Raw genomic sequence first — 12,890 nt, forward strand, 5'->3', positions numbered from 1 at the left:
GTCCATGTATGTGCCAACCTTTTCCTCCAGAATAGTCCATGTATGTGCCAACCTTTTCCTCCAGAATAGTCCATGTACATGCCCACCTTCTCCTCCAGAATAGTCCATGTATGTGCCCACCTTCTCCTCCAGAATAGTCCATGTATGTGCCCACCTTATCCTGCAGAATAGTCCATGTTTATGTCCACCTTCTCCCCCAGTCATCATTATTATCAGAATCTGATCTTTGTCCCAAATTACTTTACACAGAAACCTTCTTCTTGTTTTGACAGGTCAACCCAGCAACACAGAGGAAGGAAGAATCTAATTATCAGGTAACCGATTAATCTCTTCATTTAAAGGGAAACTCTTGCCTGATTTTCCTCTTCTAAAGCACTATTGCATCAGTATGCCTCTGTATATTGTGTCCAGCCTAGCTTTATGTAGAGGGAATTACGTATTGATCACGGCACTCTATCTTGTACTGACTGGTTTTGGGTGTGCGTCTCGGTGCGTTCCTTGCTCCACCTCTTGGAACAGGTAAGTATTCAACAATTTAGACAGCACTCCAATGTTGATGAATTGATTTTTATTAGCCGGACATAGTGGTCCTTTTTAGAACTGAAACAATGTTTCGGGCAAAAAGCATGCCCTTCATCAGGCTGGTTACGTGCTCATAGGGGTGAATACGGTTAATGGTTATTCTAAGCTGAATGTACCTGCACTCGTCAGATCGCAGAAGCTAAACTGCTTAAGGCTTGGCAAGCACCAGCTTGGGAGGCTGGTTGGGAATCCCTGGTTCCGTTAATTCACCCCTATGAGCACGTAACCAGCCTGATGAAGGGCATGCTTTTGCCCAAAATGTTGTTTCAGTTCTAAAAAGGACCACTATGTCTGGCTAATAAAAATCAATTAATCAACATTGGAGTGCTGTCTAAATTGTTGAATAGCTTTATGTAGAGAAGGTCCTTTTATAGCGTGCTCTGTGCGGCAATTACCAGTGATGGCCATTAGAGATGTCGCGAACATAAATTTTTCTGTTCGCGAACGGCGAACACGAATTTCCGCAAATGTTCGCGAACGGGCGAACCGGGCGAACCACCATAGACTTCAATAGGCAGGCGAACTTTAAAACCCACAGGGACTCTTTCGGCCACAATAGTGATGGAAAAGTTGTTTCAAGGGGACTAACACCTGGACTGTGGCATGCCGGAGGGGGATCCATGGCGAAACTCCCATGGAAAATTACGTAGTTGACGCAGAGTCTGGTAAGTTAAATTCGCAATGCGATTAATATAACCTGCATTAATCGTATTGCGATTACAACTTAGATCTGAGTTCCTAATGGTTGTATTGCTAGAATTGACGGATATAACGGATATAGCGCTATATTCTCAATCTTCGTTATATCCTAGCAATACAACCATTAGGAACCCAGCTCCAAGTTGAATTCGCAATGCGATTAATATAACCTGTATTATTCACATTGAGATTACAACTTAGATCCAGTGGCGTTGCGAGGGGGATGCGGTGGGTACGGGCTGCACCGGGAGACACCAGTCTGATGGGGTGTCACCCGCGGCCCGCCAGCGCAGGAGTTCTCACTCACAAGGTCAACTTCTAAACTTCGCAAGCAAGCACGTCGCGCCGTCACGTGGTAAAGGGGGGCGGGGGTGTGACTCACTGCAGCCTGGTGAGCGGTGGGCGCCGCGGCCGCTGCCCTGCAGGAGTCTCTGGTGGTAGGTAGAGCGGCTCTGACTTTATAGACCAAATTATTTTAATAATACCCCAATAATAATAAGTTAATAACCTAACCCCATTCATACATTACTGTGGATTATTGTAGAGACGGCCCCAGGCCAGGAGACATAAGGGGTTGGGTTGAGCTGTGGGCTGGGGCCACCCGGCCACATTTACTAATCTTTGCTCAGGGGCCCCATAAATATAGACCCACATGGTGTGGACGGGTCATTTTTACTAAGGATTATAGTTCAAACGTTTATGTGCAAAAGAGAAAATAAGAAGTCGGCTCCAATCAGATGTCTGCACATAGAGCGAGACTCCGGGTCCGTGCAGATATCTGATTGGAGATGAGGGGGGGGGGGCAGGGATGACACCATTTTCTACCGCACCGGGTGACACCAGCCATAGCAACGCCGACCATTAGGAACCCAGCTCTAAGTTGAATTCGCAATGCGATTAATATAACCTGTATTATTCACATTGCGATTACAACTTAGTCAAATTTGTGACACTGCAGCTTCCGAATGAATCTAAGATGGATGCTGTCCAGGAGGTGGGAGGGTCTGGGAGGGAGGGTCTGCTGCTGGAATGTGTCTGCTGACTGTGAGGTACAGGGTCAAAGTTTACTCAATGATGATGTATAGGGGGCGGACCGAACATCGCATATGTTTGCCTGCCGCGGCGAACGCGAATAAGCGATGTTCACCGGGAACTGTTCGCCGGCAAATAGTTGGGGACATCTCTAATGGTCATCTGGACGCAGCCACTCAAGTGAATAGTCCTGCAGACAATGCCCCTCCTGGTGTGACTGATGCTCCTCAGGCCGGGGAACCTGCTCACCAGCCAGCTGCGGCAGCATCCTGTGCATGTGCGGTGGGATGCACTGGTCTCAGATTCATCTCTGCGCACCCTCCACATGTTGCAGGCGGACTGGGAAGTGTTGGACCCTGGGTGGCGGGAGGACTAGTCAGGTGAGATTTTTATTCTATTTATTTTTCCACCATTCTGAGGCTTTTCTGAGTAATTTTGGGCAGATAGCCCCTTTTAAATTTATGGCAGAAGGCGGAGTCCCTGGAGCAGAATCCAGATTTACTCACCTATTATTGGTCATTACAGCGGGGCTGATGAGAGCGTCATATAAATGTCTGACTTCTGCTTCCCTCTCCTTACCGCTTCTCTTTGGCCCTAAACAGGAATCCATCCCTCACAATGAAGCAGTGTACCACAATGTGCTGCCCGGCCCCCGACGATGAGTGCGGTAATAACTCTGCTGTCAGTCCCTGCATGTTCTACAGTGTAATGTGTGTGATGCCGATCCCTGTGTAATGTGATGTAACTGGAGAATCCACCTCCTAATCGCTGACGAATGCGGCAAAAATTCAATCCCAGTATTTTTCCTTTTTTGTAGTTTTTGAACACCTTAAAGAAGATCTCCAGCAAAACACAACTGTTCATCGCTGCAGCCCCCACCTGATGGCGCGCTGCACTCTCTTCTGAGACAGTCATGCTACTGAAAAGTGCAACTAATCATTGACCTCTGAGGCTACAAAGCAGCTGCTAATCGATGGCCTGCAGGTGTCAAAGACCTCAGCTTGTTATGGGCCGGCTCCATAGTGACTAAAGTGTGATGTCCTCCTGTTCTGTGTCCTATTAAATCCTGGAGGCTGGCTGTTCTTTCACCAGACCTCTAACATCCAGCATGGCGCGTGTCTGTCTTCTTGTGCTCTCCACTGTACAACAGCATTGGGATGTTAGAGAGTTCAGGGTGTGCAGGATCTCCACACCATCACCTTCCCTGGAGCCACCTCTGAGGAGGACGCTGCGATTACCCTGCCCTCTGTATGATTAGAAGTCTAGAATCCATCATAAGATCTTCTCCACAAGGCTCTGTCCCCATGGCATCCTAAATAGACTTGTAGGCCCCCATTACACCAATGGGCACCAAAAGAGTGTGTTGGTCTCCGATCATCAGAATTCAGAAGGGTTTCCAAGAAAAGCCGAGAGAATAGTCTCTGTAGTCACAAAACATACGGTGATGGGGTCTTTAGTCTCACTCCCAGGGCTGGCACAGTGAGTGCCATGTAGGGTTGCCACCTTTCCCAACAAAAAATACCTGGCAAGATAAGCCACACCCAAAGGGGGTGTGGTTGTGGGGGCGTGGCTTAACACGGGGTGTGAAGTCTCTGTCATACTGTGGCTCCCCAGGAATATTAAAGCCCCCATTAGCGCCCCCAGTAATAGTAATGCACCCAGTAATATTAATGCCCCATTAGTGCCCCCTCAGTAATAGTAATGCCCCCATTAGTGTGCCCCAGTAAGAGTAATTGCCCTATTAGTGCCCCCCAGTAAGAATAATGCCGCCAGTAAGAGTAATGCCCCCATTAGTGCCACCCATTAAGAATAATGCCCCCATTAGTGACCCCCAGTTAGAGTAATGTGGCTCTCGTCCCCCGGGAACAGTCACTCGGGGCCGGCACACTGATTGTAGAGTGTTGTGTGAGGGTCCGGCAGATTTCCTCGGCTCGGTAACAGAGACCGGGGGAGAGGGGAGGTGATAGGAAAGGAGCGCAGAAGAAGAGCCGGGGACGGAAGGAGCGCAGGCCCGTAGCTCGTCTCATTGTTATCCGGCCTGATCTAGGAGTGAGAGCAGCTCAGTCCCGGCGCGGCCGCCATGCTGTGGGGCGAGGGTTTGCTGATCTCCTTCAGCAGCGTCTTCGTGCTCCTGACCACCCGCAGCCCCCAGCTCTCCGGCTTCCAATCCATCCTGACCGGTGGCCTCGACCTCTTCAGGTTCGAGCCGGTCCTGGAGTGCCGGCCGCTCACAGCTCGCCGCCGCTCACTCACCGCCAGCTGTCAGCACCGTGAGCGAGCAAGTCAGACAGTCTGCACTGCAGTTTGAAATGAATCCTGTGCCCGGGTCTGAGAATGGCTTGTACCCGGGCACAGGATTACAAACCCGGACTCTCCGGGTCATTCCCGTACGGGTGGCAACCCTAATGCCATGGATAGCAGGGCACAAACTGGATAGGGTATCCTGACTGATGCAAGGTGCGGTGCCAATGATGAGGAGGTGCAGAAGAGAGACAGGAGACCAGAGAGGTGCAGTGGAACAAGGTAACGTACAGTCTTTACAACTGTTGCAGGATGCAAGCACTTCTACACATTATGGAGGAAAACATTTTAGGAAAAACGTTTAGACAAGTTCTGGCTTAAGCATGGATTATCTCCAAGGTCCTCTGAGATGCAATTCCTAAGGGCACTTTCAAACTAGTGTTAAAATTTTTCGGTATTGAGTTCCGTCATAGGGGCTCAATACCGGAAAAAAAAATAGATCAGTTTGGTCCTAATGCCTTATGAATGGGAAGCAATCGGTTCAGTATGCATCAGGACGGTATTTGGTCGGTATTTTCTCCGGCCAAAATTCCGAAACACTTGCCAGAATGCTGGATCCGGCATTAACTTCCATTGAAATGTATTAGCGCCGGATCCAGCATTAAAATTACTGCATTCGCAGACCTTTAAGAATGTGAATAAAATAAATACCGGATCCATTTTTCCAGATGACACCGGAGAGACGGATCCGGAATTTCAATGTATTCAATCCGTTTGCGTACGGATTGCGTAAGCAATGGAACTGCCTGCCAGAATTAAATACGCAAGTGTGAAAGGGGCCTTACATGTAAATTCCCACTGAGGGTGCACCTAAATCCAAATTTCTTCTGCAAGACCGGATCATGAGGTGCAGATTACAAGAGCAGCATTCCAAGATGCCAACATGTGGGAAAGGGCGGCCAGAAGCCAGAAAAACCCTCACCAGAGCTGTAAAGATTAGCAGCCTTAAACATGTGTTGACCTTTTTCAGTTGCACAAGGGTTCTTCATCTGCACACCATCTCGGGGGCTCCTCAGCTGCACACAGTCTTGGGGGCTCCTCAGCTGCACACAGTCTCGTGGGCTCCTCAGCTGCACACAGTCTCGTGGGCTCCTCAGCTGCACACAGTCTCGTGGGCTCCTCAGCTGCACACAGTCTCGTGGGCTCCTCAGCTGCACACAGTCTCGTGGGCTCCTCAGCTGCACACAGTCTCGTGGGCTCCTCAGCTGCACACAGTCTCGTGGGCTCCTCAGCTGCACAACGTGTCGGGGGGTCCTCAGCTGCACAACGTGTCGGGGGCTCCTCAGCTGCACACAGTCTCGTGGGCTCCTCAGCTGCACACAGTCTCGTGGGCTCCTCAGCTGCACACAGTCTCGTGGGCTCCTCAGCTGCACACAGTCTCGTGGGCTCCTCAGCTGCACACAGTCTCGTGGGCTCCTCAGCTGCACACAGTCTCGGGGGCTCCTCAGCTGCACACAGTCTCGGGGGCTCCTCAGCTGCACACAGTCTCGGGGGCTCCTCAGCTGCACAACGTGTCGGGGGCTCCTCAGCTGCACACAGTCTCGGGGGCTCCTCAGGTGCATCAGCTGCACACCGTCTCGGGGGCTCCTCAGCTGCATACAGTCTCGGGGGCTCCTCAGCTGCACAACGTGTCGGGGACTCCTCAGCTGCACAACGTGTCGGGGGCTCCTCAGCTGCACACAGTCTCGGGGGCTCCTCAGCTGCATCAGCTGCACACAGTCTCGGGGGCTCCTCAGCTGCACACCGTCTCCGGGGCTCCTCAGCTGCACAACGTGTCGGGGGCTCCTCAGCTGCACACAGTCTCGGAGGCTCCTCAGCTGCACAACGTGTCGGGGGCTCCTCAGCTGCACACAGTCTCGGGGGCTCCTCAGCTGCACACAGTCTCGGGGGCTCCTCAGCTGCATCAGCTGCACACCGTCTCGGGGGCTCCTCAGCTGCACACAGTCTCGGGGGCTCCTCAGCTGCATCAGCTGCACACCGTCTCGGGGGCTCCTCAGCTGCACACAGTCTCGGAGGCTCCTCAGCTGCACAACGTCTCCGGGGCTCCTCAGCTGCACACAGTCTCGGGGGCTCCTCAGCTGCACACCGTCTCGGGGGCTCCTCAGCTGCACAACGTGTCGGGGGCTCCTCAGCTGCACACAGTCTCGGAGGCTCCTCAGCTGCACAACGTGTCGGGGGCTCCTCAGCTGCACACAGTCTTGGAGGCTCCTCAGCTGCACAACGTCTCGGGGGCTCCTCAGCTGCATACAGTCTCGGGGGCTCCTCAGCTGCATCAGCTACACACAGTCTCGGGGGCTCCTCAGCTGCATCAGCTGCACACCGTCTCGGGGGCTCCTCAGCTGCACACAGTCTCGGGGGCTCCTCAGCTGCATCAGCTGCACACCGTCTCGTGGGCTCCTCAGCTGCATACAGTCTCGGGGGCTCCTCAGCTGCATCAGCTGCACAACGTGTCGGGGGCTCCTCAGCTGCACAACGTGTCGGGGGCTCCTCAGCTGCACAACGTGTCGGGGGCTCCTATGCTGCACAAGGTTATCTGCACGCCATCCCCTGAAGACGCCGGTCATACGGCGAAACATGTAGGGATACAGACTTAACATTTTAGTTCAGACTTAGAGAGGAGGGAACCCCAGCAGAGGAAACAATACACAGCTAAATATACAGCTGGTGTATAGATCAGATCAATCAGAGATAAAAGGAAAGGGGGAATGTCCTGAGAAGCTATCAGGCACCCCGCTAGGGAAAACGTATATCCGGAAAATTGATATAATGGAAATCAAAAATTCCCACCTCTCTAAATTCTGAGGAATTTTAATCTTAGTAGTTAAGAGTTCAAAGATACTTTTTAAGAGCAATTAATAAAATGTATGTTTTATAAAACTAACCAGTCAGTGAGGTGTCAAAAAGCCACACTTCGGTCCTAGAGACCCCTGAATCTCACATGTAATAAATACAGTGTGGCCACCTCCTGAACGCACCACGGCTCCTTCCAATCACTCTGAGGCTCAGACGCTTCTATGTTTGGATTGGGGGCAGTACTTTTAAAGAGCATTGTGGCTAACTGGAACATCTCTTCCATAGTGGTGACCCTGGTCGCTTCCATCCACCCGTTGGCGGCTCGTTGTAGTCGGTGTGCCCATTCAGTGTGTGAGTCTTTTGTTTGTTTCTTGATGTCCCGGAATTTGAGTCGGTATGCCTCAGAGGTTTGACTTTGGGATAATTCCTGATGTCTTCGTCTGGGACGGTCCGGTATGCCTCTGCGGCGCGGCCTGACAATCTACCTGCCAGCAGGGGTACTTGGTCGGCTGGGCTGATGTCGTGTAGCTGGCACAACCTTTCGAAATCCTGTAGGTATTCGTCAATATCACTTTCTCCTTCTGTGTAATTTTTAAAAGCTTGGTAGGGAATCTTAGCTTTTCCCTGGGTAGTGCTGGTGGGCGCTGGGGCTCCTTCCCCGACTCGCTGAATAACGTTTTGCTTCGCTACAATGTACTCGTGTACATCTGCTATCAGTCTTTATAGTGTCTCCACGGAGGGGGTGTTTGGGTAAAAAGCTAACCTGCTATTGAGCTCTCTTGTAAATTCTGTTGGCTCTGTCTCCTGTGGAGTTGCCGCAGTGGTCGCTCTGTCCCCCTCCATGAGTTCGGCCACAAGGGTAGCTTTGGTTTTGTTGCTGGCTATTCTTCCCCTTGCTTCCAATAATTCCTTTAACGTAGTTTATTTCAATGTTGCATAACCCGTCTCCATTCACCGTTCGTTCGTATAACTGCACATATTCTTGAACTCCAGTATATCCGAATGGCTGTTTCAACGAACTGCTGCTTTGCTGTGCGGTTTGAATCCCGTCTCTTGCCACCAATTGTAGCGGAGAGGCCGTATAATCCACAATAACTCCGCTGGTAGACAGGAACAGCATACAATAATCCAGGTAGCCTTACAAAAATCCCTTATTCCCAAGAACTAGACGACACATAGCTTGGGAGTCAACTAACTTTATTTAGACATAGCACACCTACTTTAAACCCCCCAACAGCCTCATTTACATACAATACATAGATGACTATGGTACGAGGAAGGGTGGGGCCAGACAATAGCAAGGGCTGATGGGAGATGGAGGAGGGACAGAGCAGCTGGTTTAAACTGGTCTCCCATTGTCCCTGAGACAACACCCTGATGGGGAAACAATGGGACAGGAAAAAGGGGAAGGAGAAGAGGTACAGAACAGCACTGCATTTAACATAGTGAACAGTAAACACACTGAGCCGTACAGACAGCCTAACAAAAGGGAAATAACAATGTAGCCAGAGTATCCATTCTGCTACACAGACCATACAGGCAATAACATTACAGTAAGAGCAAGATATATACAAAGACATTCTGTAAGTGGCTAGGTTTGCCACAAGTAGAAACTTCTCAAGACGAAGCTGTTCCGGAAGACATTCAACCCATTGAGCCAGAATTGGAAAAACCAACTGAGCCAGAGGGATCAATACAGTCCTTGGGAAAAACATTGTTAGCTTCTGACCCTTTGCAATTGTTCTTAACCCCATGGCTCAACATCTTAGTGCCTGCAGAAACCAACACCCCAACACTTCAACCTGAAGCTGAAGTTATTGCTACTCAGGAAGCCTCAAGTTCCCTTGAAGCAAGGTCTGAAGAGTCTCAGCCACTTCGTAAATCTGAAAAGAGTACCAGAGGACAACCACCAGTCCGTTACGGAGATTTCCTGCTCCAGCAGCCGAGAAGTTAATTTCCAGCCATGTTAATTCAACATTGAGGACACCCTTAATTTGTTTGGAGTTCTACAGACCCAGAAAAAGGACTAATCTACAGTTATCTTGTTCCATTTGCCTTAAAGGACTTTTTAAGGGACTATTTGTCTGTTTTGCAATGTTCAAATCCGCACCCGGAAATAGACTTTCACGTACCTGAGCCTCCGCGCTATTCCACATTTATTTGTGCCCAGGGAACGGACTTATAGCCTATGAGCCTCCTGAGATGTTTATTTTTGTTTTCCTCATCATTATGGACTATTTTGGTTTCCAGTACATCAGCAGTATTCAGAGAGAAATAATGTGTTACCCCATTTGTCACATTTCGTTGTTGCCTGAGATATGCTTGCCTAACCCATTTTATTTATAGATACAAGAAGTACAAGAATGTGAGTTATGGCATTATTTTCCTATGCATGCATGCTTTTCCCTTTTTATATCTTACAGGAAGATACAACATCAAGTCAAGAATGTGTCGAGGTCGACTTACATTTTACCATGGGGGTATGCAGCGTCCCACTACGTGTGTGTGGGCACTGCTTAAAAGCACTTTTTACCTTGTCAACAGTACTATGTTGTACAACCATGATTTTGTATTAATGTATCTGCAAAATCCCTGTTACCAGGCAGATTAGGTGTAATTTATACATCCCACCACTAGATGGGGATATAGATTAGGTCTTATATATACCTAGGACAGGCCTAGGGAGGCAGTTCAGATCAGATCAGTTGAGATTAGTTCAGTGGGGACAGAGACAGGTCAGTGTGGAGATCAGTGATTAGAAGACTGATGCTGAGAGAGTGAAAAGGTGCAGATCCAGCACTTCAGCTCTGAGGAAAAGTTTTAGTCCAGCAAGGGACAAAAGAACAGACTTATATACATCCAAAGGATAAAAGCCGCAAACCAGGCATAAAGGACCTTTGGGATATTCAGGTGAAGGATACCATAGCCTCCGGCAACCTCACCGAAATTGCACTAATGCTGAAAAAAAACCACTGCTCCCAAAACTAAAAACCTGAAAAGCCTAGAAACAATGGATTTGCAGAATCAACTCTGTATCATCAAGAAACTGCATTGTTGTACTGCTGCAACCAAAGACATCTAAAGTAAAAGTTGTGAGTTGCATCTTACCACTGTCTACCTCATTATTACCGCTATTGGTTGTACCACCATTAACGGTACTGGAGTCAAGACAAAAACCATCAAGGGACTCAGCCGCAACAAGCACCCTAAGCACCCCTAACATCAAGGGCACCTCAACCTCCATCTTGGCTGATGCTTCCTACCACAGAGCGTGCCCCGGAGGATTTCGTGCTGTCCACCCCAACACTGTGCTGCCGGCCCAGGGAGGCTCTCTGCTAACCGTGAGTAAACTGATGAACTGTGTGTTATTACTGAGCCCCTCATCGGCCCACCGTGCACCTCACGTGTGGCCCCTGCGGTTCTGGCTGGCGTCATGCAGAGCAGGGGTTCATTCACGGCAAAAGGGGGTTCATGTCACCCAGCAATACAACAGAGGATTTTGAGAGATGTAGGCCCCTGTCACCCAGGCACAGCAGGGGTTTGTATATGCCAAAAATTGTAAAATGTGGGGGGTTGAGTCCGCACAACCCGTATACAGGTGCACATCACTATGGCGAAATACATATACAAACGGAAAATGCAAATGTGATCGCACACTACATCCAGCACTCTGCCCTGCCTCCATGCCCAAAATGGTAAAATGTCACCCGACAATTGAAAATAAGAATTTTTTCAATTTAGGGCACTAAAATTGGCACTTTTTTTTAATTAAAAAGGCTCTAAAATAGTCCTTGAAAAGGCTAGAGGGATGTAAAAGGCAGTAAAATGTGCTTAAGAGCCTGGCAACTGCTCTGCAAACAAATGTGGATAGGGAAATAACTTAAAATGAAATAAAATAACTAAAAATTACAAATTATTAACCTGCAACTCAGAAAAGGAGGTGTTGTAGGTGGAGGCAGCAATGGAGGAGGAGGAGGCAGCCAACAATGTGTTTTTTTTATTGGGGTAGGTAGCCCCCATAATATTGGGACAAATAAAAAAAAAGAAAACAAAGAATCATTGCACTTGACTTGAGTACAAGAATGTATGTTTGATGGTGGTATAAATGTCTATTCTGCACAAGGTACAGACAAGTCTTGTGGGATCCATGCCTGGTTCATTTTAATGACCGTGAGCTTGTCCACGTTGGCTGTGGACAGGCGGCTGCGTCTGTCTGTAATGACGCCTCCTGCCGTGCTGAATACACGTTCAGAGAGTACACTGGCTGCAGGGCAGGCCAGCACCTCCAAGGCATAAAGGGCTAGCTCTGGCCATGTGGACAATTTGAAGACCCAGAAGTTGAATGGGGCAGAACCATCAGTCAGTACGTGTAGTCGTGTGCACAGGTCCTGTTCCACCATGTTGTTCAAATGTTGCCTCCTGCTAACACGCTCCATATCAGCAGTTGGGGCCGGTTGTTGCGGCGAGGTGACAAAGCTTTTCCACATGTCGGCCATGCTAACCCTGCCTTCTGAGGTGCTGGTGCTGACACAGCTGCGTTGGCGACCTCTTGCTCCTCCTCTGCCTTCGCCTTGGGCTTCCACTGGTTCCCCTGTGACATTTGGGAATGCTCTCAGGAGCGCGTCTACCAGCGTGCGCCTGTAGTTGCGCATCTTCCGATCACGCTCCAGTGAGGGAATTAAGGACGGCACATTGTCTTTGTAACGGGGATCCAGCAGGGTGGCAACCCAGTAGTCCGCACACGTTAAAATGTGGGCAACTCTGCTGTTGTTGTGCAGGCACTGCAGCATGTAGTCGCTCATGTGTGCCAGGCTGCCCAGAGGTAAGGACAAGCTGTCCTCTGTGGGAGGCGTATCGTCATTGTCCTGTGTTTCCCCCCAGCCACGCACCAGTGATGGGGCCGAGCTGCGTTGGATGCCACCCCGCTGTGAACATGCTTCATCCTCATCCTCCTCCACCTCCTCCTCATCCTCGTCCTCCTCGTCCTCCAGTAGTGGGCCCTGTCTGGCCACATTTGTACCTGGCCTCTGCTGTTGCAAAAATCCTCTTTCTGAGCCACTTCTAAAAGACTGGCCTGAAAGTGTTAGAGATGACCCCTCTTCCTCCTCCTCGTCCTGGGCCACATCCTCTTCCATCATCGACCTAAGTGTTTTCTCAAGGAGACATAGAAGTGGTATTGTAACGCTGATAACGGCGTCATCGCCACTGGCCATGTTGGTGGAGTACTCGAAACAGCGCAACGAGGAACACAGGTCTCGCATGGAGGCCCAGTCATTGGTGGTGAAGTGGGTCTGATCCGCAGTGCGACTGACCCGTGCGTGCTGCAGCTGAAACTCCACTATGGCCTGCTGCTGCTCACACAGTCTCTCCAGCATGTGCAAGGTGGAGTTCCACCTGGTGGGCACGTCGCATATGAGGCGGTGAGCGGGAAGGCTGAAGTTACGCTGTAGCGCAGACAGGCGTGCAGCAGCAGGGTGTGAACG

This window comes from Bufo bufo, chromosome 1 (assembly GCF_905171765.1).
Source record: "Bufo bufo chromosome 1, aBufBuf1.1, whole genome shotgun sequence".
NCBI classification, from domain to species: domain Eukaryota; kingdom Metazoa; phylum Chordata; class Amphibia; order Anura; family Bufonidae; genus Bufo; species Bufo bufo.